General features: G+C 38.3%; 1 long non-coding RNA gene across 1 annotated transcript; it reads left to right on the top strand.

The window, feature by feature from the left end:
- Positions 1 to 9,001: 9,001 nt before the first annotated feature.
- On the top strand, positions 9,002 to 23,085 carry LOC124274481. The gene is made up of 3 exons (XR_006897956.1): positions 9,002 to 9,082; positions 10,700 to 10,704; positions 23,074 to 23,085. It is a non-coding gene; the product is annotated as an uncharacterized LOC124274481 (long non-coding RNA).
- The last annotated feature ends 4,824 nt before the right edge of the window (positions 23,086 to 27,909 follow it).

Raw genomic sequence — 27,909 nt, 5'->3', positions numbered from 1 at the left:
AAAAAACATATCATATTATAACAATATTTTACGAATATCCCCTTCATCACTGAAAACAAAAGACCGCTGATTTGTATGGACCTTTTATTTTTGGAACCATTATTTACGCTTTGTATACCGTGGCCGTTGACACACACACGCACATGCACACACACACACACACACACACACACACAATCGATATCGTGTGCTAGTTATAACATATACGAAATTTGATTCGTACATTAAAGTCACTTTACAACCAGGTGTTTGTGGCGACAAATGAGATCAGGTGGCTGTTTGATGTATGACATCTTATACCGATGGTATAGATCGATGCTCATAATGTTCTTCATTGGATTATATTGTACATTAGACAGCAAACACAACAATAAATGTGTCATTACTGGATACCTCCACATAGGGGAAATGACATAAGAACCGTCAAACACAAAAATATGCTAATTTTCTTACCGCCTTTGACCGTAAAATGTAAAATAATAATCGTTTCGGTTGCTAAGGTTGCAATTACATATTGGTTAAAGTTTAACTATCTCCACTGGAGTACACTGCCCCTCGTCCAAACAAAGAAATGCATCATTGCCATATCGATTTCCTGTACTCATTGATTTATCTCTAATTTGCTGCTTGAACTGATTGTGCTCAATAGTACCAATTGCATAAATACCAGCCGAATATTGTTGTGTGGACGTATTGATACACTTCAAGACGTCTTTCCATGTGTACACGAGACTGGTTTACGTACACATTGTTATACCCAATATTCCGGGACTGTCACACCAGGGTAGCACAGATTGGATTCTGTCATACATATGTCTCTTGCTAGTTCGGCTGTTAGAATATGAAACTTACACGCGCGATTACATTACCATTTGATCATTTGATAGATAACTCCCTCGTGTCCAACATACCTGTATGTGTATACACTCAGGTCATATATTCGTGGATGGTTACGCACTCTAATCTGAGAGTTTTTAAGCTTGTCAAGTGAAGAAAGGCCAATCTAATGTGCTGTGTATAAAAAATGTTGTTTTTTATACATGTAACATGTTTCCTCAGACAAACCTCAGTGGCAAACTGTTCTACTACCCTTTGTAGAAATTTTCCGATACACGTGTACAATTATAGTCAGTTTGTGTAATCTTCACCAACGTCCTAGTTTGGGAAATTGAAATGACACCTGTTTTATACTAATCAATATTGTTCTCTGCTGAAGCGAAGTGACCATAAAAATCGACCCCAGCTGTATGAGTTACTTCAAAGCAAACTCTACGGTTAATTTCATGTGGGATGCGTTGTTTGTCCCAATGGGATAGTAGCCATGCAGTGTTCATGCACCGCAAAATCTTTAAGACCTTCAAATATGAGAGTCGATCTTATTACTTTGATGGTTTTCTTAAACATTCAGGTTACATACCGACCCATGAACATGGACATTTCATCACACTCCGTGTATTTGTACTGAAACCATGTTTCCATCAATTTCAAAAGCACTTTTCTAAACTCAAACGTTTGGTGCTTGGTTGACTATTCGAAGTGTCATCCATGTGTTAGATTCTATATCTATGTTTGTTAAAGTAGCTACTGTTGTGTTCTTGAAAAGTTTTTAAATTTCTTTAAATGTGCTTCTATTTATCCAAAGAGTTCGTAGATTTTCTCTTACATTTGTCGATGCTCGTCACACTGAGAACTGTTTAGGACCGCCCTGTGATCCTGAAGATGCTGATGTAGTCACTAGTATGTGTCCCACACAAAAGTGTGCATAATGACATCGTAGCATGGAAACACGCTCGCGCATTATATAAAAAGTCATCAGTGGACCCGTTGCAAGTTTCCAAAGTAGGTGTTGTTTCAAGCACCGTAACACGTCTGTAATACAATCATCGCTTTCACACAAACCTCTCGGGAGCTCATCTCCATGTGCAGGTTTAATTGTGTCCGCACTGTTGCCGACTGCTTGAGGTATCAGCCAGTAGACAGACACAAGAATATCCGATAGTGAGGAAATTGACGACAACAGCACATTAGTATTGTATGGAAAATAATACGGAAACAGAATTCCTGCATTGTGCAAGCTTTCATCTGACTGTCTATATCAACAATGGCGACTGACCTACTTTCGTAGGATATTGATAGGTTATGATGTATTTGCAAGAGATCTGCATAAAAACAATCATTGTATTTGATAATATCCAATTCCAGGAAAGAGACTGTGTACTAGTTACAAATACAATATGTCATATTTGTTATATACGTATGCATTGTAGTGTCTTTGCAGGGCGTTAGACTGTTTATTTATGGGACAATATACTATATCATATACCTTAGACAGACCTTGATATGAGGCTATATCAGTGAAGACAAGTGAGTTTTTACTATGAGTGTTCCATTTTTCTATAACAGAAATCTCTTGTACTGGCCGTTGTCTTATCCTTATCGCCGCCTTTAATGGATCGTATGTCCGGTGTGATGAAGGCTTGTGTCCCGGCAGCTTCATACGAAAAGCCGTTTTAAAGATGGTGCTTGTTACCCCGTCTGGTGCTCAGCCTTAAGGGGATAATACAAGTACAGGTAGGCTAGGAGTCAGTACAATGTATCTGAGTGCGGTTTCCATTACAAACAGCTGCATGGTATCTCAGTGGCCTGGCACTATAAACGTGTTTACTAACAATCGCATATATACATGCAGGCACGTCGCTATGTAGGTGCCTACTGGCATACTGGGCCTGTAATACTCATGGATTTAGCAGAAAGTGTTTTATGGCTTGAAACCGAATATTGGTATTTTATTGGAAAAGCGAATACAAATGTGTGTATAGGAGGTTCCAAAATGGTCATTCCTGGATGGTTAATTCATATGGTGAATTTTCAACATCGTTTGTACAAAATACAAATAAACAACAGAAGTCAATTTTAAGTAAACACAAAGGAAACACTGAAGTTCCCAAACCAGTTATGTCTGATTGATACATCCCAATGGATAACATGAATTGTACGTCTTCAGGGTCAGCAAATATGTCTAAGTAAAAGAAACAGTCACATACTATGATTAGATATGTGAAGACAAGACGTAATGTCGTTTTATCACACGGGGTAGTCGCTGAGGTCGTTGTCCACGCTACCAACGACTATGACGGAATCACAGTCAACAACACAAACAACTGTGGTAATATGACACTGCAAAGCAGCAGGTTCCCATTTACGCGGTTCTAAACTCTGGTTACACAATTCCAAATTCCAATCCAGCCTCGCACAAACCTCCATTTGATTGATTTGGATGGTGTTTTATGCCACATCCATCTGTGTTGCCCAGGCAGCTGGTAAATAATAGATTGTATTCAGTCCATGATATTGTCAGCAACAACCCATTCTCTTGGAGTACGACGTAATTAGAACCGTGAAGATCCTGGTTAGAATTGATCTTCAGCAACAATGCTTGTCGTAACAGGGGACTAAGGGGATCGGGTGGTTAGGTTCGCTGACTTATTTATGCTTGACACATGTCATCGTATCCCAATTCCAAAGATTGATGCTCATGCTGTTGATCACTGGATTGTTTGCTTCATACACGATTATTTACAGACCGCCATCATATACATGTTACTGGAATATTGCTGAGTGCGGTATTATATAGCAAACAAACAAATACGACACAACTAACCAAGTGAACCAAGCTTCCTTGTCACCTGTACCTTCGAAGGGGGTTGACGTAGCGTAAACATATTGTCCTCCTGAGAGGGTACGTAAGTCCGAAAACATTTCAAGTAAATTTAAGTATACCAGATTCTTAATCGTAATATTTTTGCCATTTTAAGGTATGGCTAAATCTCAGCACAAACGTCAATGGCTGAACGGATTGTGTAAATCCAGCTGGGGTCCATGCAGGTAGCAAAGGCACTGTAAGTCCCCATGGTCCCTAGTATGGTGATCTACCTTCAGTTGTTGGCGATTACTAGCCCATTTTTACATTGTATTGTCCAAAAATAGTTTTCTACTTTAAAGATATATGCTAGCTAGTTTTAACTCCTTTTGTGATAATCTAGTAATTTTACTGTCCTTCTTTGACAGGGTTTTACATATTATATGAATTTAGAACTAGTTTTAGTCACGGTATGGCTCAAATAGTGCCGATGTGACTTTAAATTTTGACTCACTCACTCACTCACTCACTCACTCCTTATCACCTCTTTCGACCACCAAAGGTTGTACGGGTCGGGAAGCCCCATGGGGAGACAACATTCGGGTTTCTAAATTGTCCAAAACCCGTGTGTGTATTATGTTTCAGTTCGCCACAGAAAATGCTTACAGACAGGAACAGTAATGGAGTTGGTTGTGGGCTCTGATATGCACTGGACATTCATATGTTTGCAATAGTATAGTGTGATAACTTCAAAGACAGCCATGATTGCTGTTTTCCCGGTGACATTGATCTACATATACAATGTCCATTCATGTTGTTATTAACGATAAGGCTTCAAAGGAATGTCAAACAATCCAGACGAGATTGGAGTTGGCAATATTGGCCGACCTTTTTTGTCCATTTGTGCACCTTACATCCCAAAATACTAAGTAACTACGTGTGAGGGAGATGGATTTCATGACTAAGGACATTCTACGTGAATGTGGTTTTGTGTTCCTGTAGATCCTGAATACTTTCAGGCTGTATGTTCAACTATTACGCCGTTTTTCAAGCAGGTCACAATTGGTCCCCATTCAAGGCACCTTGCCACTTACTTGGCGTAAGAAGGGGCGAAAGTAGTATACCATTCCTGAAGATGGTGGAATACTATGAGGTATTATATATAACTGTCCAAGGTCATTGAAGCTGTCCTTAAATGCTCTTCCTTCCAGTTCAAGATCCCGTGGGAATTTGGGATTGTGGGTCCTCCCATATCAACGATGCTTGTCGTAATAGGCGACAAAACTATTAAACCCATTTTGATTCCGCTTTAGAAATTGTCTCTGACAATCTATTCTTCCATAAATGAGACGGATCGAGTGGTCAGGCTCGATGACCTCGTAACGTCGACCACTTGATTGCATTGATTATTTACAGTCCGCCGTCATATAGTAGGACAGATGCTGAATGTATAGTTACAGCGTCTAAAGCATATTTCTGAATTGCGTCTCTCATGCTCAAGACAAGTTTGACTCAGTTCAGCACGGTTTAACATTATGCAGATTGTGTGGTCTCATTGGGGTCTTTATTTTACACCACCTTGTCATTTTGATTTTGATGAGGAAAGTACTTAACAAAGGACACGTGAAGTAGGCAAATACATCTGAATCCATCTGTGACTACAGCGCCTTAAAAGGGTTTGCTGAATTGCGTTCCTAATCCTCAAGACAAGTTTGACTCAGTTCGGCAATGTTTGACATTATGCACATTCTGTGGTCCAAGAGGGACCCTAAACTTGCAGTACCTTTTTGTTCTGTTATGGGAAGGACTTAACAAGGACCACGTGTAGTCAGCAAATACATGCGTTCACCTAAACCCATGTTTGATAAAGACATTTAGTTTGTTTCAGTATTGTCTATTCACTGAAGCTGTGGCTTGATCGTATTTGCTGAGGGAACACAGCTGGAAGTAGAACAGAAGTCAAACGCTAACATATTGCCCTTCCATCAGGAATATCAAAGTGATTGTCGTTTGATGACAAGGGAAACCATTTCGATGGCCTCGCTATCTTTTGTTGGACTCAACACAGTCAGCCGAACAATCTTCATCTGAGCGGAAAGTTCTTAAGTCAAGACAGAGAGATGAGACTGCTGTTTTGTTGTGCACATCACTGTTTACTTCAGATGGGGATATAATGTTGATGAAACTAATAAAAACTACACATACAGGACAATGTACTTTGGTTTTGGTTTTGGTGTCTTAAATAGTAAAGTCACCGACGATTTTCATGGGTCGAATTCGATAGTTAGTGACGTAGGTCAAAGAGTAAAACGGGACAGGCAATCGTGATATGATATTATCAACCAATTGCAAAGGTTTGTTACATTTTATTAATAATATGCTGATGAATTTAGACACAAACTAAATCATATATTCTACGCAGACAAATTGACGATATTATGACTTTGTTCAAGTGTTCTTGAAGCTTGAAGATATTGCATAAAATAGCGGAAGACATATGCACAGGGTTGTATTGGGTATACAAGAATTGGATGAGTGAGGGGATGGTTGATATTTTTTGTTTTCAACTTCGGTGTTCATACACTGCTTCCCTCGTCGTCTTCGTTGGCGTGCGCGTTTTCCAAAACAAGTTATAAAACTTGGTCTATATGTAAAAAGTGACAGTACTGACAAGTTATTTATTGATTTTAGGCTCGCTTAACCAGTTTGGTGGGTGCGGTGATACAGGGACACGTTACGGATGTTGACAATATGAACATGTTAGCAAGGGTACGTAGGACGTGCAGTCTAAAATAAAACATGAAACATTTGTTACATTATTTTAAATCGATAATGAAACTCCGCATTTTGTGCGGAAGTTATGAATCACTCATCAACTCGTGACAGCCGAACGTTAAGAAATTCCTACTGTACGATTACCACTGCGCAATATGAATAATATCATATGGACGCTCCATGATTAATAGAAATGCATGTATCTGCGTTCAACATTGTGCTGTGAGATGTGTTAATCCCAATGAAAGTTTATTTTGTGGTTTTATATACATTACGCCAAAATTTTAAAATACGTTTGCTTGTTACACATACCATTGGGAATTTCAGTCATCTGTTCGTCCAAATACGCATTGAGAAACGTCAAATAAAAAAGAAGAGTATTGAAGCTTCAAGATCTGTCTGACTGATACATGTGAATATAATTAATTGTAAAGATAATCGCGTGTTTGATTAATGGGTTTCATGTCGTATATCAATATATTTGGCAGGCAGTTGTGAAGAAAGTAAATATGACCCTCCCGGTAGCAACAACCCCATAACATATTGTGTTATTACATTAGATAATCCTTTAAGTCGTCGTCTGCAGTGTCCACGCCACTAATGACTATGAACTTGACCGCTGTTTGTATGACGGTGCTTGTCTCTTACTTAGGATAAGTCAACAACAGAGTTAACAGAGGTTATTCGACACAGCGAATGTCAAAGGGCAAGCTCTTGAACCAGGTCGTTTTAGGCTCGGGTTTCACCATTCCAATCCAGTGTCCAACATTTTGAGTTGTTGTTTAACGCTGCACCAATTATTTTACATGCATATGTAAACATATGATGGTGACCTGTCCAGACAATCCAGGGAGTGATATTGTGAACAGCGAAATGTAGTGTAATGATATGCAGACAAGGAAGTCACTGTGCCTGACCTCCTGAACTCTTTAGTCCTACGACCAGACCTAGGTTTCTGAAACCAAGAATGCAAACAGGTTCCTCAACCCGTCTTAACGGCTTCCTGTTAAGGGCTGTTTGGCTTCATCATTGAAGATATATTACGGTATATCGTGTTTATATTTCACTTTCCGATTTCTGGTGTCCCCCGCCGTGATGTTGCCGGAATATTGCTAAAAGCAGCGTAAAACCAAACTCAGTCAGTCAGTGAGTATATTTCACTTTCACCACGGAAACAGATTACATACAAGACCAGTGATGAAATTAGTTGTAAGGCCCATGTATCCAATGGTGATATATCTGCTTTTTATGGTAAATTCAGATACCCTCAAAGACAAAAACTTGGTTGTTGTTTTCTTGATAATATTGGTCTCAATACTGATTCCCATTCATGTTGGTGAGTATCGTTGTTATTTTGTTCCGGGATGAGACTTTGAAGTACTTTCAAACAATCCAGACAAGACTCCCGTCAGTAAAATCGACGGAGAGGTGCTTCTGACATTGTCGTTTATACAAGTTGATTACTTTCAGAAATTGAAAGAAACTTCGTGTGCGGGTTTTGGTTTCCTCGAATTAGTATATATCTTCTACTTGAATGTTGATGCTGACTACTTTCAGGATATATATTTTGTATATCGCATTTACTTGGTGTGTATTAAAGTCTACATTTGGCCAAATGGATTATGTTCATGCCGTATTCTATTTGTATTTTACAGTAGTAGTATCTGTATGAAATAAATCGGTGAATAGATATTTATAAAATATCTGTCTCCTGTTGGCTTCTGTGATTTAGATTGTATAACGCATACACGGCAATGTGTATTACACATTGCACACATTGGGCAAAGGGCCTGCCCAATGCACACAATGGGCAGTTACACAGATTGGGTGTTTACACGACTATTATACCATTATTGGAACGGGCCCTAATTGATTCTTCGTCCAATCCACAACCCCTGGAAAGTCTGGTGTTGATTATATTCCCATCACTCAATTACGGGTGTAAGAGACGAAAAATGTATAGATGCTCTAATACCTTCAGTTTATAAAAATGACAATCAGAGGTTATCGAAAATCTATGTGAACATACAATCTCAATAAAATTGGATTATTACTGAATTTAAAACAAAATCTTATATAGAAGGACTGAGTAGAGGATGGTTGCGAACCGCAATATTAATTTTGTCAAAGTTGCCATATTTCGCCCAAACCGTTATTGTTGTGCTGAGGTGTGTGTCCAACCGTTTAAATAGCCATGGCGTGCATAGGTTTGGTATTCTTTCATATTAAAGAAAAACGTTTGTGCTTTGAAGTATTATTTAAATTATGTTGAACAATTTCGGAAGACCAATGATACGAAAACCTGTGTTGTTGTATCAGGAACAATAGGATATGACTATGATAACAGCTCCATAATGCCATTATATTCTGAGATGAAATATCTGACGCAGTCTAAATTAATGCAATACACGTACAATACAAATTGCGTTATTCGTTAGAGAGGGAGTAATACATTCGGCAAAGATGTCTCTCTTGCCTCTTAAATATATTTAAACACCTTCCATGATACAGAAACCTCAAGCACAACTGGCTTGTATGATCAATTCAAAATCAGGATATAATTTAGTTGTGTCTTGAATATATATGGTCAACCGGCTCAGGTGACATTGCTACAAAGAGGTGTACATCAGACCATATTACCCTCGAGAGAAGCATACAACTTATACTGTTGCCCGATATCCAGTGTATGTGGATGTAGCCACGAACGAAATCCCAAATTCCAAAACATACAATTGATGACCTTCTTCACAGTCAACAAAACGTGTGATGTGGTTAGTAAATTATGCAGATGTTCCTGTGCCAAACCAGGACCCTTACCTTACAGTACCTTGTCTCCTGAATGTCCATTGAGTAAAGTACACAACAAAGGACATGCGATTTGGACGTACATGTTTTCTCTTCAATCCATCTTTGATAAAGACAATACGTTTAGATGCTTGATTGGCATTTTAGAAGATGATATTTGATGAACATAGAGATTTTTCTGGGTTACATCTTCTTTTTATTCTCGAGTACAACGTTTCAGGGCTTGTTCTGGCCCCATCATCAGGTAAACTGAACAGTAACTGTTAACTCTGGCCGTGACGTCACAATGCTATGACGACGCAATACATGTGGTGGTCAATAGATACAGATGACATGGCTAATAGAATACATGTTATTATGAATATATAAGATGTCATTTACTGCAAAATTAATGGATCAATTTAGAACTGTGCAGATACTTATACAAAATTGTTGATTGAATTAGAAATGTACAGAGACGTATTTATAAATGTATAGAATGTAAAGTAATAGCAGTGTATACATAGAAATTATGCTTTATACATGGGAACAGTGACGAGGTAGGGTATTGTCTTATTGTTTTATGTACCATGCATTTGGGAGGTAGACACCCTGGTCCCTGTTTATTGCTGGTTTTGTGCGTTTGATGAAGATAGCCTCAATCAACTTGCGTTTACGCCAGTCACTGATGTTTTTTGAGAGGACTTCAGTTTCCCAGTAAATTTCATGATCATAAGCATTGTGACGTCACGGCCAGAGTTAACAGTTACTGTTCAGTTTACCTGATGATGGGGCCAGAACAAGCCCTGAAACGTTGTACTCGAGAATAAAAAGAAGATGTAACCCAGAAAAATCTCTATGTTCGACAATACGCTTGTTCAAGAACTATCATTCACTTAATCTAATTTGCAGACAGCATGGGAAAATAGCTGGAAGTACGTCGGTCATAGCAACCATCATGCACTTACATCAGAAATAACAAAGAGCTTTTCGTCTCGTGACACTATCAAAGAAAACCATTTTCGTTAGCTGAGCAGAAAAATCTGAAGTCACGAAATTAGATTTTTGTTTTGTAGTGCATTGCCCAGCTTTCTAAGGGAGGTTGACCTGTTACGATGGTGATATTGGTGACCACAACTAATGACAGAATTGGCATGGCAATGGACTGTGATTGTGGTGGCGTAAATAGCCGTTACGTCCAAGATTATATTTTCAAGTGTGCATTTCGAAAAGTAACTCCGCAAGAATAGATAAAAGTTGAGGTGTCACTTAATACGTCAGTTTTTTCATGTAGTGTTCTGGCGTTTCCGTGTACGTCATGGTGCTGGATAGGATGACATCAGAACTGAGGCGTGGAAGGAAACCAAGTGACACACACAGAGATTGTTGGATGAAGGTTCTGAGATAACTCCGACTGCTGGAATGTATAATTCGATGTGTTTAGTGAATTACATTTTGCTTTTATCCAACATCTAACAATCGGGTATCGTAGAGTTTCAGGTACTGTTTAAAATGTGGCTACGTTAATAGCGTCATATACACGATAGAAAAGAAATGCATTAGAACTTCCCAAGTGTTTAGCCGTGGAACTGTGCGGAGTGACATTACTTTCCTATGCTTCTATCACTGCTAGTTGTCAGCGTTAGTTTGCATGCGTGCTTGCGTGCTTGTTTCATCTCCTGGGATGACTTGGTCGTTTTCCAAACACGAAAACACGGACTATTCGTTGAACATGAAATACCAGTCAATGGTGAATTCTGTCAAATATTTGTCCAAATATATATAAAACATACATAGAATAAACGAAGACTGACTAATACATGTGAATATGGTTTATGTTAATATTTTCAAGTAAATGTTTTCACGAAAACGTCGATGTACAAATGTACACCTGTGCGGTAAACTGGGCAAGCCGTTCTAATGAAAGCATTTATAACCATCAGCAAACAACCCCAAAACATCGTGTATTATTACATTAGATAGTCCTTAGGGTCATCGTCTGGGTGTCGAAGACACAAATGACAATGACCTTGACCGCTGTTGTTATGACGATGTTTGTCTACTACTTTAAGGAGGACATAGACCATAGTATATCAATGGGCAAGTTTCTCAACTATGCCGTATTAGACTCTGGTCTCACCATTCCAATCCACTCTGATATATACCTTTATTGATTGTTTTGGTTGATAGAACAAAATGTACATATGTATGTGTCCATATCTGCGAATGATATCGTAAGCAACGATTTATGCCCTCAGGAGTACAGTGAAACGAAATCAACCAAGTGACTGTGCCTGACAACTCAAACCTTTTAGTCATCTCCGACAACCGGACCAAGATTTCTGGAACCAAAAGTCTCCACGGTTATAAAACATGTATGTTTCTTAAGGCCAATGAACTGTTTAGAGATGGTTGTCTTCATAATGTTACAGTTTGTCTGTGTACAGTGTTACAGTTTCACCACAGTAACTAAGTAAAGGCAGGGCCCCAGTAATGCAGTGATCCGATATGCTGGTGACAGTATACTCTGATATGCTGGTGACAGTATACCCTGACAACTACATAGACATGATTGTTTTTCTCCTGATGACATTGGTCTAAATATGGATTCCAAATCATGGTGGTCAGTGTATTTGTAATTCTAATTAGGGCTACGCCTTCAAAGCAGTCTCACACAATCCCCACAAGATTGGAGTCTATATTACCTTTATGCGTATATTTCCATTAGTGCATCTGACGAAGTCTTAATGTGTAAGTTTAATTGCATGGCAAAATATGCAGCCAACTAGGTGTGAAAGATGTGGTTTAAGTGCAGAAGTTCTACACTGTGGAGGACATGGTTTAAGTGGAGAAGTTCTACACGAATGTAGTATTGTATTCCTGAAGATGCTTAATTCTTTAGGTTTTGGATAAGGAAACGTTCTGGATAGACAACTTCTGTATTCAGATGATGAGACGTTTCGATTCTTGTATCGTTGTCAAGCACATAACTCAATGCCGAACCTTTTTGAAATGAAAAGGACAAAGTACGATACAAACACTGTTAGCATCGGCAAAGCTAGACCTGGAACGTGGGATGAAAACAAACATCATGCACTTTCATCAGGACTAACAGCTAGACTGTCGTCACATCGCACGTTCAAAGAAAACTATATCGATCGTTTTGTTTGATTCAATGGAATCTGCCAATCGTCAGCTGTGCAGAATGCCACGGAGTCACGATAGACTAATTCGGCTGTTATTATATTGTGCACATCCTAGGTTTTGTCATCAGTTCATATATTGGATACTGGCGTCTACAACAATGATCAAACAACCAAACTGCAAAGAAATGACAAGTAACGACAACTGTGATTGTGGTAGTTTCAATAATCATGTCATCCAAGATTATAGCTGTAATATTCCTATCTTCATATGATAATGGGTTATGCTAAACAGGGAATACATTGTGTAACACGACAGGCGGAAATTATGTTCTCACAGTTATAGCAGGGATAAATGAGAAGACATTGCAGTTGTCCAACTTAAAGTGATATACTTTTTAAAGGAAGGATGCTTGTGGAAGCTAGAGTGAGAATCGGTGAGTCAGTGCGTGAGTCACTTCTTGTTTTAACGTCGATCATTTATTTTGTATTTCACTTATATCCTGACGTAGGACCTTGATGCTGGAAGAAAGGCCGACCCATATCATAGACGTCTAACGTTACGTTTTTACGTCTTTTTTAAAGATCCGAAGCAGGACATAAGTGGACGCTAAAAGTGAAATCGCGGGAATATGTTGATTGTTATATTTAGGATTCATAGCTAAAACTGGTAACTTTGCAAATAATATTATGTTATGGTCGTAAATCATATCAGACCGTTCAAGTGTTCATTTTGTGTCATAAATAATTTGCATTGTGCGCCCATTAACTTGGAATAGAACTGGAACAAACAGCATTCCATTTCGATAAAAGCATTACTTAATGCTTACGTGTCATCCATTCTTGCAGATCGATAACCTGATCGGGCAAACATGCAAACATCAAAGAGATTATCAAAGCTCTAAAATACAATGTAGAGTAAAAATGATAATCAGTCCTGAAAGTCCACAATAATCAGACATCGTTATGGTTTCAATCTCCAAATGCACATCAATCGATTACTGAAAAATCCTCAAATTGGTATTTACAACATTGAAAGCTATTAAATAATACATTTTTTGATGGGTGAAATCATTAAATGCAACAAATTAATTATTGTTCGTCTCTGCTGTCGTAGAACACGAATGTATGGTATGTGATATTCTACTAAGCCTTTCCACTTTACCGCCACTAAACCGCCCACAAACTGAATATCCTAAGTCAGCGTTTCGTTAATGTCTTTCCCTCGTCAGGCAGCACATTTCGTATTTTAACTTCTCCACAAGGACGTTAAATCACGTCAATGTGGTAGTTTCTATAAAGCTTCCATTCAATAGAGACCTCATATTTCTGAAGCAATCTACAGTAAGATTTAACGCTAAGCCTCAAATTCAATTTCCTAAGAAAGATGTGATCGTTAAATCTTAAATAGTTTATTTTTGTACTCTTCACAAAGAGAACCATAATTCATCCCGAACGGCAACATTGTGAAGGCGTCTGGCGCAAAACTTCTTCGCCATCTGAACACAGGTTGTCAGGTACAGATCCATGATTTGTTTTTCGCTCGTTCATGATGTTCTGTATATCATGTGAAGAGATTAGATGGTACAGGTTAATACATGTAGCTTGTGTATGATATGTTATTAATACAACAACAATGGTCTTTACTGAACGTCCGTTATCCTTGTGATGTATATGGAATATATTATGTCTTTCAGTGGCATTTAGAAGTTGTACATTGATGTCCAAGATATCATTATGGATTAAACTTCTTTTTAATTTCCCTCACGACGTTTCGAGACCATTCCAGGTCCATCAACGCCCGGGTTGCTGAACACAAGTCGTCAGTATGCAAACAAAATGATAAGTCAGCTATATCGGAGCACAAGGCAAATAACCCAAGTCATGTAATCATGTGGAATGACATCAGGGTGCTTTCGAGCAATAATAACGACTGGCGTCGGAGGAAACTACAGGAGGCTGTGGAGATAAGGAGACATAAACCGGCAATGAATCGTGATCAAGGTGTCTACCTGCCAAGTGCCTGGGACCTCTTGATGAACTTAATAAATTAAAAAAAAGCCTACTATTTACTTTTTGGAAAGCCTGCTATCAAGTAACTTTTGTGTAATTAGCAGTCGTTGTGTATTGACAATTCATCTTTCAACTCTATTATTTAGCATGAATTTTCATCATTACGTAATTAACACTTCAACCTCATTTATACTGTACTCTCCCTAGTGTACTGTGATGTCACTTGCATTGTGACGTCATAACTCAGTTATGACGTCATAGTGACGACGTCATAGTCCCAACTGTCAGTTCACCTGATGAAGGGACCTGGAATGGTCTCGAAACGTCGTGGGGGAAATTAGAAAGAAGTTTAATCCATAAAAATATATTGGACATGGAATATATTGTTTAAATAAACGCAAGTGGAGTAGCCAGATGGAAAAGACCTCCGTTGGTCGCGATGAAGGTTCGATATATTCCGTAGCATGGCTGGTATAACTGTAAGCGACAGAAAACCTCACTCTCTCACTCATATTTGTGAATAATACAGGCGGATATGCTGTAAAACCAGTATTGAAGGCATAACACATGACTGGTAAACTCTAAAACTTCGATTCATGTGATAACTCTTGATTGATATACTGAAACCCACCAGACACACCTAACCTAGTTTAGACAGAATCAGGGGTTAAGCAGACAGTACTGGACAGTATCCTGTTCACTGATGAGTCAGAGTTTCATCTGGACAGTTGTTATGCTCTTATATGGATCGAAGAGCGACCAGAACAGTTCAGTGGTGCTTGCGCTACTCCAATCGTCCAGTTTGGAGGGAAAGAGAAACAATTTGGGGTGCAATCTCGATTAACAAGAAAATCCAACACGACATCGCCAATAGCATACGTCAAACGACATCGTTCGAGATACTGTTCTACCTTCCGTGCAAATGCAGTGTCATACTGCAGCAGTTGTATGCCCGCCCACATGTTGCACATTCTGTAACAGACATTTGATTGTACCATTACGTCTATCTACTGCAATGTGTGGGCTGTCTCTCCTAATCACTCCCCTATAGACATACAGGTTTGATCTATTACATGACAGAACCTGTCGGTTAAGCCCGGTACGCACAATCAATATATCCAGGATTGTTTCAGTCACTTTGTGTCTTCAGTTCAGCGGTTACCCTTCCATTATCAACTCAAATAGTGTAACACCCAATATTGAGATTTGTCAGCTGAGTTGTTACACCACACTTCTTTTTATGGCGCGTCTCTCTGTTTCTTGTTAACAAGTATTGGTTTGGACAATAAATCATTACAAAGGTTTGATCTGCCAATTGACCAAATATTGTTGTTATTTTCAACGAAGGAAAGTTACATTTTACGTTAGTAATTGATGAAAAAACAGTAATACTTTAACAGAAGTATTATATGACACCACATGCAAATTAGTGAAATTAGATAACTAAAAGTAAAGCAACATTAAGTGAGTCAGTGGTAACATTATGTGCATGTGGATCTCGCAAGACGTCGACTTAATTTTGTTTTTGAAAACAACTGTAATACTTCGCAAATTGTTATATATAAGTCACGGAGATTGTGCACGTGTACTAAAACAGATTCGTGCTTTCTTTAGTTCGTCAATTTACCTATAAAGTGCAAGAAATATATAAAGGTAACACTTTTTCAGATTGACATAGACGTATAATTACAGTGACATAGTGCATATAATGTCATCCAGAGAAATAAAAAATTAATAGTGGTGAGATCTGAAAAACCTTGAGAGCTGATGGGGACGAGATATCTGGTTACTGCCATACATCCGCATAATCTCAACGTCTAAGTGAACACGTACGAACGTTGTGTGTTGGTGTAGCAGTAAACGAAATATGAAAATATGCAGTGATGTTCATCGGTGTGTACGCTGAGGTATGATGTAATAATGCATATAATGCTATGAACTCAGAATGATCTTTTTTCTGCTTCGCAGACGACTCCTCTTAAGTCGGACTAAGCAAGACCACTCAATGAATCGTTTCGAGAAACATTGGCCGAGAAGGTGGTTTATGCGATTTCAAGCTCTTTATTGAAAAGAACAAGATGTCAACAATTTTCTATTGTAATTCATGGTATTGTAAAACGATGAAATTGTGTAGAATATTTGGTGACATATTATGCTTCCATGGTGAACCAAAGTTGTGCTGAATTATGTTATTTACAATTTGTAGTAAAGTTGATAACTGAATATAATTTCTTTCTTGCTTATTGATTTCATACTGGATTGCTTTGCTCACAGATTTCGGAGTTAACTTATTATTTCAATTTTTCAATTAAATCTTTAGTTTGAGTGAATTAACTAGTTCGTAACATTACAGATAAAGTTTTCACACTACCCAGTGTCTTGATCAATGAAACGTAGTGGCAACAACCATATGAAATAATTACATGTACATGTGAAATTACAAAAGGTCAATTTTATGGCAAGACCCAGTTCGCACGGCTCAGAAGTAGGGTTTAGTCAAAACTAATTTATCACCGTCGTGCCAGTGAACCAGACTAACATCGATTGATGCAACATTGGATGATAATTCGATTGCTATGGGATTAATCGGCGTGAACCACATACATAATAGAGCGACATAAACGGATTTATGAATTTTCCATACTCTTACATTTCGTGTATACTATGGACGTATGTCTGACAATTCCTTTGCCACAAAAACACTCGGGCAGATTCATATAGACATCTGGTAAAATCGTTAAAGTTGGTAGAACGATTATACGTGTGAAAGATCATTGTACAATTTGTAAAATTGCAAATGAGCGAATAACCTATTATACATGTTTGACTGATTAGCTAAATGTATTTTGTTTCATAAACCATCAAAGCAACAGTCGATAAAGTTCCTTATTGGTTTATTTGTGTACAGGTTACAAATGGTTTTCAGCAGAGAGGGTTTGGGTGATCCTGTCACAGTAAGGCTGGTAAGGCTCATCATCAGCTCTGAACCCTCGTCCCCTCTACACGAAGCCCAGGAAAGGCTGCCTAGTCGAACCCACCAAGAACTTTCCCATTTCAAAGGCGACGTCCGGGTATTTAGCTTGCTTTTCCTGAATTTTGCCAATAAAACGTGCCTGGATTTGACTGTAGCTAGATGAATCCCACATTCAAATGTTGTAAGTGGTTCACTCGAACTTGTGAATGTCATCGAAACTTGAAATAACACTGACAAGCCGCTGATCAAAAATTGTTTCATACGTTTCATGACACACACACACAGACACTTCGCTCAATGAGACTTCGAATAGGCTGTTTGTAAGGCACATGGACTTAACATGTTTTTCGTATGTTTTATTGCCCTTACACAAAAACACAAAATCAAATTGATCAGATATGTGTACGAATACATGAAGAGTGCTGAGGTCAATATTTGGGTAGGAACACTCTTTGGTAGAGGCTTAACAGTATGTTTATCTTTGGCGAAGGGTCATATATTATATTGTTTCCGTTCCCGCAAGGTATACAAACCGTGATGTTATTAGAAACACTCAACAAACTAGTCATGATGAGACAACTTCTACATCCTAAGATATTTCACTCACAATGTCAAGTCATGAATGACAACATTTTACATTACTAATTTCACAGTACGGAGTTGCTCAAAGTTGGGACATAATCATGTAAGCTAAAGCTATTGTATTTATTGGCAACGTCCCAGCTATTCCAGGATATCCAGTGAAACGTCAATTAATTCAAGATATCCGAGGTTCGAAACGATGACTAAGTAAAGAATACACAGGGACCCAGCCTGTACTTCGAGGCAACAAAGTTCGACACACCGGTGTTTGACTGTAACATGATCATTATTAGAGGTAGTAAATCGATATAGAGTATAGGCATAGGCAAAGTTTCGGAATATTTCAACAAATCGCAGCAGGTTCTCCATAGCCATAGCTTGACACATTTTACCCATATGGGGAATCGTACCTGGGTCTCTTGTTTGAAGAGTTAACGCTTAACAAGAAGGTTACCTGACATCATCAAGAATTCTCACAATGTCAGCAGTGAAAAAATGAATGAGCACAATTTACACGTTTTTGACCTTGCTAAATTCCACCCAGTGGCCTGTCCTACAATGTATTGTGTATATGTCACCTCAAGTGAACATCTTTAGAACGAATTACTAAAGAGAATAATGAATTATAAAGTTTAGAACAAGCTGTTTGCATATTTTATTTTTATTTTTAGGTGCAATTATATATTATATTTTTTTCTATTTTAGATGGGGAAAGATTAGTGAATTGAACTTTGGTTTTCAATTGTGGCAGTATGCATCATATACTCGAATGAAATGGTAGCTATAAACTGTGTAACTACACAATACGGTGTCAGCAATGGCCGTTACATTCGACCAACAATTGCTGACGTGCGCTTTATCACATAATTCAACCGATCCTAAATTTCACGCAGGTTTTCACAGAGGACGTTAGGCCAAATCCGGAAATTGCACAGTATCAATGACCTTAATCTCGCTGAAGGAGTTGGGTAGAGCCACACCAATAATAAGTGATGGGGAAAATCGCAATGATTAATGATGCACAGTCACCAGACACACTTGATCTGGTGCTGCACTAAAGTCATCACCGGGAATTTTGAGTGATGATTTCAAATTCAAACATTCACTTGACAACGTGGAGATTCCATATATCACCATTTACCATCTTTCGTTAACAAAGGAAAGCGGGGTCGAACAGTACAATATGCACATTGTTGAGTGAATGTCATCACTCCTAATTAGCGTGGATGGCTACTCGCGTGTTTTTCTGACCGCGATTTCAAAATAAAAGGCCCCAGTAATACACAGTTTATACTATCATTTGAGCAACCACGCAGTATTCCCTTGACATAATGACATATGCATCAGAAAGTATGACCAATACACCAGTTTCAGTGCAAACCCATGCAATCCGATTTTTCTGCGAACATCGATATATTCTGTCTGGCATAACGTAAAGCAGCCTCAGCAAGAAGTCTGAACTTAACATGGATGAATTAACAGACCATTTATAACTAAGTCTATTGGCAGTGTCTGACGGTGTCCATGACAAGGTTTATCCAAGAGTAAAACCAATGTAACAAGGTACTCATTAACCCTTTCAACACCGTCAAAATGAGACATAATTTTAGGAACTTGCCTGACTTATGATTCATATATTAAATCCATCACATTTCACAATGTCTGGAAACAATTATTAAATTTCAATTGATCATATATTATCGGCAGAATTAAAATTATAAACTATTTTTCGCAATGTAATTGAAAACAACGATTCTCGGACACATGCTTCAGGAGCGGGTCCACAATAACATTGTCAAAGAGCAAAGTAACGATGTTTCGAGGAAATGATTAAATAAATAGAATAAACTAATGAATAAAATCAACAACAGCATTCATAAAAGTTGTCAAACGTACATATAAAATTACTTTTTCCATCTTTTTGTGCGATCATGTAATGCAAGTCAAGTCACTGACAAGTGACATCTCGGCTCTCGCCGCCTCAATCTTCACGCTCGGACACGATGTTTAATGCGAAAATATATGCATGAAGCATTTTTGTCACAGGTCATAACCTAGCACGATACGTCCAATAAGTCCCATAATTTACGTATATGTAGCGATTTCTTGCTTAATATGTTCAGAATAGCATTATTTTACCCAAAACTTTCGTCTAAATCTAAAAGTTTTCGTTTACGAGGACGGTATCCATTGCCGTAATATGATTGGCTGCCTTAGGTCACGTGTCTGATTTTGACCAATCACGACCCTTATAGCAGACTGTAGCGAAAAAGCGTCATTAGAAACCAATTTTTATCCAATAAAATCGCTTCTTACAACTGTGAAAATACTCTCGGCAAGGGTTCAGTGATGTTGTTGATGTTCAGAGCTTTCGAACGATACCCGACATCAAACGATTCGCCTCCCATGTTATTCATACGAAGCTTCGAACGGAGGTATTTTCCGTTGTTATGTCATGTTACCGAGCGGAAAGCCACAGATATCGGGAAATAGGCGACCATACATATTATTTAAGAAATCTTTTTATAATAATTTTCTGATTACGTAAAAGTGAAAATATAAAAGAAAAAGGCACGGGCATGTTATGACATGTCACAAATGGAAAAAAAATCGCCTTAGTTTTTGCTTCTTTCGTGGTTTATCTGGACGTTATAAATGTAAGCTTGCATTTTCATTCAAAATAAATTTTTTAAGTTGTAGTTGTATTATTTGAATAATATTATAAAAATAAACTTCATATTTATCAACAGTAGGATTAGATCTTTTAAATGGTGTCTGGGATGTAGTAGCAATAACGTTTTGCAAGCTTATAATTTCCTTCATAAACATAGGCTTCATCTATGAGCTCAGAGTCTCTGGGAACTCGGTGTCATGGCAGTAAATGCTTCTGGTTGACTGGTGTTGAAAGAGTTAAACGTGTTACAGCTCATTCCCCTCTCATCGTTCGCCCCCAGATATCTTGACAACCGTGATATGTCTTTCTCAATACTTCCCTCCTAATAACCTTGCCTCTGTTTTATAGATTTAGCTGATGGTGTCAATTAGTACCAGAAAGCAAAGCTATGGTATCAGAAGGGTCACGCCATCTGAGGTGAATGACTTGTTCGGATACAATAGTATGCTTGGTGCTCATCAGGTTGTTAATGTGCATGACATCGATTTTGACATAGGTGAATACAGACCTCTCTTTGACAGTGGTTTTCAGCAGTGGGCAGCATTCAGTCACACTTTCGCACCCGATATCATTACTTTATATAGTAATTCATTAACTTCCTTATTAACTAAACATAACGCATATTTCTTTATCATGAAATACATCATAAAAATCATATTATAACAATATTTTACGAATATCCCCCTTCATCACTGAAATGAAAAGACGGCGGATTTGAAAGGACATTTTTTTGGCAACATTATTTACGTGTCGTATACCGTGGCCGTACACACACACGCGCACATGGCACACACACACACACCCGAGATCGTGTGCTAGTTATTACATATACGAAATTTAAATCTTATATTTAAAGTCACTTTACAGCCAAGTGTGCTAGTTATTACATATACGAAATTTAAATCTTACATTTAAAGTCACTTTACAGCCAAGACAATAAAATGTAAACACTGAAATCATTGCGATGTGACATGAATCTGTGTGAACAAATCATACAGAAAACTACGATTCTAACAAACACGCTGATAATAAACTGATGGCTACAACGACCTGGTTTTAGAAGCCCAGACCACTTCCTGTACATTGTAGCCGAAATGCGCTTAACGAAGTACAGTTATACCGAACTAAATTAGGAGTCCCTTTGAGATCATTACAACCATATTTAGTTTGTTTATTATAATCGAGTCTGGACCAGAAAATCCAGTGATCAACAGCATGAGCATCGATCTACGCAATTGGGATACGATGACATGTGTCTGTTAAAGGAGAATTTTTGACAAACCCTATACTCTATTATTTCCCAACATTAGAGCACATTTCAAACTGCAAAACTAATATACGAAGTGTTTTTAGTTTCTATATGGACTATATTTACAAATTTGTATTCTCGAATGAATTGATGTTAGAAATGCCAGTGTATATATCTGGACATAGTTTTACCTTTAGTTGGCATACATCAACCTCTTACATTGTCACACTGGTTCAGTGTATAGGCTGGGCAATTGTCCCTCCCCTTCTCACACAACACATACATTGCTCTACTCCAAATGCTCTTCTGTACAAAGCAGCTGTGTGTCGAACAATATTCAAACTTTTAGGACCCAGTGGAAGCTTCGTCAGGAGACACATGAGGCGCTTCAGTCTCTAATTAAAAATGCTTCAATTGAAAGAACTGACACGAGCAATCGTCAGATGCCCCATAAGAGAATAACAAGGATACTCTGTAATGAACATTGTAAAACCCCACTGATGATTATAATTATGTTCTTCTCTTGAAGCGTATTTCTTTGAGAATGTAACTGACTTGAAAGATATTACCTTACCGTAATTCAACGATTCCCTGACCAAACAACAAGATCTGATCGCTTGGATCCCTTTTGTGTTATGTCAAGGAGGGAGACGGGGGTTTTGCGTTGAAGACATCAGATGATGATGCTTTTATCATATCAAGAAGTTAACTTTAATTAAGTTATTGAATGATATACCGATATGATATTCATGATATATATGTAACTTTCATTTTATCCATGTGTACTACTCAAGAGAATTCAATATATCATGGCTAGTGGGTATTGCAACAATCATCCGCTTTGATTGGAATATAATATATAATAGAACATGCTAGCGAAACTTCTCTGAATTGAAGTATACAAAATTATTTTTTGTGTTTACTTTGTTGGAAATACCTTGATCTGCTCGTTGGTATCTCCAGACCTTTTTTTTTTATTTCGTCCAACCACAAACTGACAACCTAATTCCAGTCTTGTTCACAGTGACATTACAAGCTCATTCGGTCCAATTGCTATGTCATGCTGCACCAATTCTTGTACTTATCGCTCCATTGAGGATCAGGTTGAGATGTGTCCTTCAGCTCCCCGTGTTTATGGCGACAAACGAGATCAGGTGGCTGTTTGATGTATGACATCTTATTCCGATGGTATGGATCGATGCTCATAATGTTCTTCATTGGATTATCTTGTACATTAAGCAGAAAACAAAACAAAAAGCGTGTCATTACTGAATTACCTCCACATAGGGAAATGACATAATAATCGACAAACACAATTGTTCTTAACCCTTTGACCGTAAAATGTAAAATAATAATCTTTTTGCTTGCTAAGGTTGCAATTACATATTGGTTAAAGTTAGTGTTAAACTATTTCCACTGGAGTACACTGCCCCTACTCCAGACAAAGAAATACATCATTGTCATATCGATTTCCTGTACTCATTGATTTATCTCTAATTTGCTGCTTGAACTGATTGTGCTCAATAGTACCAATTGCATAAATACCAACCGAATATTGTTGTGGGGACGTATTGATACACTTCAAGACGTCTATACATCTGTACACGAGACTGATTTACCTACACATTGTTATACCCAATATTCCGGGACTGTCACACCAGGGTAGCACAGATTGGATTCTGTCATACATATGTCTCTTGCTAGTTCGGCTGTTAGAATATCATTTGAAACATGAATTCTAAGTTACAAGCGAGATTATATTTCCATTTGATCATTTGATAGATAACTCCCTCGTGTCAAACATATATGTATATGTATGCTCTCAGGTCGTATATTCTTGGATTCTACGTAGTCTAATGTAGGAGTTTTTAAGCTTGTCAAGTGACGAAAAGCCAATCAATTGTGCAGTGTATAAAAAATAGTGTTTTTTATATATGTAACATATTTCCTCAGACAAACCTCAGTGGCAAACTGTTCCACTGCCCTTTTTACCAATTTTCCAATACACGTGTACAATTATAGTCAGTTTGTGTAATCTTCACCAACGTCCTAGTTTAGGAAATTGAAATGACACCTGTTTTATACTATTCGATATTATTCTCTGCTGAAGCTATAAACGTCGACCCTAGCTGCATGAGTTATTTCATGTGGTATGTGTTGTTTGTCCCAATGGGATAGTAGTCATGCAGTGTTCATGCACCGAAAAACCTTTAAGACCTTCAAACAGGACAGTCGATCGTATTACTTTGATGGTTTCCTTAAACATTCAGATTACATACCGATCCATGAACATGGACATTTCATCAGACTCCGTGTATTTGTACTGAAACCATGTTTCCAACCAATTCAAAAGCACTTTTCTAAACTCAAACGTTTGGTGCTTGGCTGTCAATTCGAAGTGTCATCCATGGGTTAGATTCTATGTCTATTTTTGCTAAAGTAGCTACTGTGATATTCTTGAAAAGTTATTAAATTTCTTTGAATGTGCTTCTATTTTTCCAAAGAGTTCGTATATTTTCTCTTTCATTTCTCGATGCTCGTCACACTGAGAACTGTTTAGAACCGCCCTGTGATCCTGAAGATGCTGATGTAGTCACTAGTACGTGTGTCCCACACAAAAGTGTACAAAATGACATCGTAGCATGGAAACACGCACACACATTTTTCAAAATGTCATCAGTGGACCCGTTGCAAGTTTCCAAAGTAGATGTTGTTTCAAGCACTGTAACACGTCTGTAATACAATCATTCCTTTCACACAAACCTCCAGGGAGCTCATCTCCATGTGCAGGTTTAATTATGTTCGCACTGTTGCCGACTGCTTGAGGTATCAATCAGCCAGTAGACCGACATATATCCGCCAGAATATCCGATAGTGAGGAAATTGAAAACAACAGCACATTAGTATTGTATGGTAAATAATACGGAAACAGAATTCCTGCAGCGTGCAAGCTTTCATCTGACTTTCTATATCAACAATGGCGACTGACCTACTTTTGTTAGGATATTGATATGCTATGATGTATTTGCAAGAGATCTGCATAAAGTAAATGGATAATTTTATTTGATAATATCCAATTCCAGGAAAAAGACTGTGTACTAGTTACAAATACAATATGTCATATTTCTTATACACTATATACGTATGCATTTGTAGTGTCTTTGCAGGTCGTGTGACTGTTTATTTATGGGACAATATACTATATCACATACCTTAGACAGACCTTGATATGAGGCTATATCAGTGAAGACAAGTGTGTTTATACTATGAGTGTGACATGTTTCTATAATAGAAATCTCTTGTACTGGCCGTTGTCTTATCCTTATCGCCGTCTTTAGCTGATCGTATGCCCAGTGAGATGAAGGCTTGTGTCCCGGCAGCTTCATACGAAAAGCCGTTTTAAAGATGGTGCTTGTTACCCCGTCTGGTGCTCAGCCTTAAAGGGATAATACAAGTACCGGTAGGCTAGGAGTCAGTACAATGTATCTGAGTGCGGTTTCCATCACAAACTGCGGCATGGTACCTCATTGGCCTGGCACTATAAACGTGTTTACTAACAGTTGCACATATACATGCAGGCACGTCGCTATGTAGGTGCCTACTGGCATACTGGGCCTGTAATATTCATGGATTTAGCAGAAAGTGAATTATGGCTTGAAACCGAATATTGGTATTTTATTGGAAAAGCGAATACAAATGTGTGTATAGGAGGTTCCAAAATGGTTATTCCTGGATGGTTATTCATATGGTGAATTTTCAACATCGTTTGTACAAAATACAAATTAACAACAGAAGTCATTTTTTTAAGTAAACACAAAGGAAACATTGAAGTCCCTAAACCAGTGATGTCTGATTGATACATCCCAATGGATAACATGAATTGTACGTCTTCAGGGTCAGCAAATATGTCTAAGTAAAAGAAACAGTCACATACTATGATTAGATATATGAAAACAAGACGTAATGTCGTTTTATCACACGGGGTAGTCGCCGAGGTCGTTGTCCACGTTACCAACGACTATGACAGAATCACAGTCAACAACACAAACAACAGTGGTAATGTGACACTGCAAAGCAGCAGGTTCCCATTTACGCGGTTCTAAACGCTGGTTACACAATTCCAATCCAGCCCCGTACAAACCTCCATTTGATTGATTTGGATGGTGCTTTATGCCACATCCATCTGTGTTGCCCAAGCGGCTGGTAAATAATAGATTGTATTCAGTGAATTCAGCAACAACCCATTCTCTTGGAGTACGACGTAATTAGAACCGTGACGATCCTGGTTAGAATTGATCTTCAGCAACAATGCTTGTCGTAACAGGGGACTAACGGGATCGGGTGGTTAGGTTCGCTGACTTATCAATATTTGACACATGTCATCGTATCCCAGTTCCAAAGATTGATGCTCATTCTTGCATGTGTGCTTCATTTACAGACCGCCGCCATATAACTGGAATATTGCTGAATTCGGTGTTATACAGCAAACAAAGAAATACGACACAACTAATCAAGTGAACCAAGCTTCCTTTTCACTTCTTTCGACCACCAAAGGTTGTGCAGGTCCGGAAGCCCCACGGCGAGACAACATTCGGGTTTCTAAATTGTCCAAAACCCGTGTGTGTATTATGTTTCAGTTTGCCACAGAAAATGCTTACAAACAGGAACAGTAATGGAGTTAATTGTGGGCTCTGATATGCACTGGACATAAATATGTTTGCAATAGTATAGTGTGATAACTTCAAAGACAGCCATGATTGCTGTTTTCCCGGTGACATTGATCTACATATACAATGTCCATTCATGTTGTTATTAACGATAAGGCTTCAAAGGAATGTCAAACAATCCAGACGAGATTGGAGTCAGCAAAATTGGCCGGACTTGTTTTTCCATTTGTGCACCTTACATCCCCAAATACTAATTAACCTCGTATGAGGGATATGGATTTCATGTCTTAGGACAATCTTAGGACATTTTTCAAGCAGATCATAATTAGTCCCCATTCAAGGCAACTTTCGCGTGTTATTTGTCATCCCAACTTTCCACTGCTTGGCGTAAGAGGCGGCGAATGTAGTATACCATCCTTTTTTTTCCATTTGTGCACCTTACATCCCAAAATACTAAGTAACTACGTTTGAGGGAGGTGGATTTCATGACTAAGGACATTCTACGTGAATGTGGTTTTCTGTTCCTGTAGATCCTGAATACTTCCAGGCTGTATGTTCAACTATTACGCCGTTTTTCAAGCAGATCACAATTGGTCCCCATTCAAGGCACTTTGCCACTTACTTGGCGTAAGAAGCGGCGAAAGTAGTACACCATTCCTGAAGATGGTGGAATACTATGAGGTATTATAAATAACTGTCCAAGGTTATTGAAGCTGTCCTTAAATGCTCTTCCTTCCAGTTCAAGATCCCGTGGGAATTTGGGATTGTGGGTACTCCCATAAAACGATGCTTGTCGTAATAGGCGACAAAACTATTAAACCCATTTCGATTCCGCTTTAGAAATTGTCCCTGGCAATCTAGTATTCCATAAATGAGACGGATCGAGTGGTCAGGCTCGATGACCTCGTAACGTCGACCACTTGATTGCATTGATTATTTACAGTCCGCCGTCATATAGTAGGACAGGTGCTGAATGTATAGTTACAGTGCCTAAAGCATATTTCTGAATTGCGTCCCTCATGCTCAAGACAAGTTTGACTCAGTTCAGCAAGGTTTAGCATTATGCAGATTCTGTGTTCCCATCGGGGTCTTTTTCTTACACCACCTTGTCATTTTGGTTCTGATGAGGAAAGTACTTAACAAAGTACACGTGAAGTAGGCAAATCCCTTAAAAGGGTTTGCTGAATTGCGTTCCTAATGCTCAAGACATTTTGACTCAGTTCGGCGATGTTTGACATTATGCACATTCTGTCGTCCAAGAGGGGCCCTGAACTTGCAGAAACATTTTGTTCTGTTATGGGAAGGACTTAAATCCATGTTTGATAAAGACATTTAGCTTGTTTCAGTATTGTCTATTCACTGAAGCTGTGGCTTGATTGTATTTGCTGAGGGAACATAGCTAGAAGTT

This window comes from Haliotis rubra, unplaced genomic scaffold (assembly GCF_003918875.1).
Source record: "Haliotis rubra isolate DU_JTF1 unplaced genomic scaffold, ASM391887v1 Scf104, whole genome shotgun sequence".
Taxonomy (NCBI): Eukaryota; Metazoa; Mollusca; class Gastropoda; order Lepetellida; family Haliotidae; genus Haliotis; species Haliotis rubra.
The sequence above is the reverse complement of the archived record's forward strand: the minus strand, read 5'-3'. Positions and strand labels throughout refer to the sequence as shown.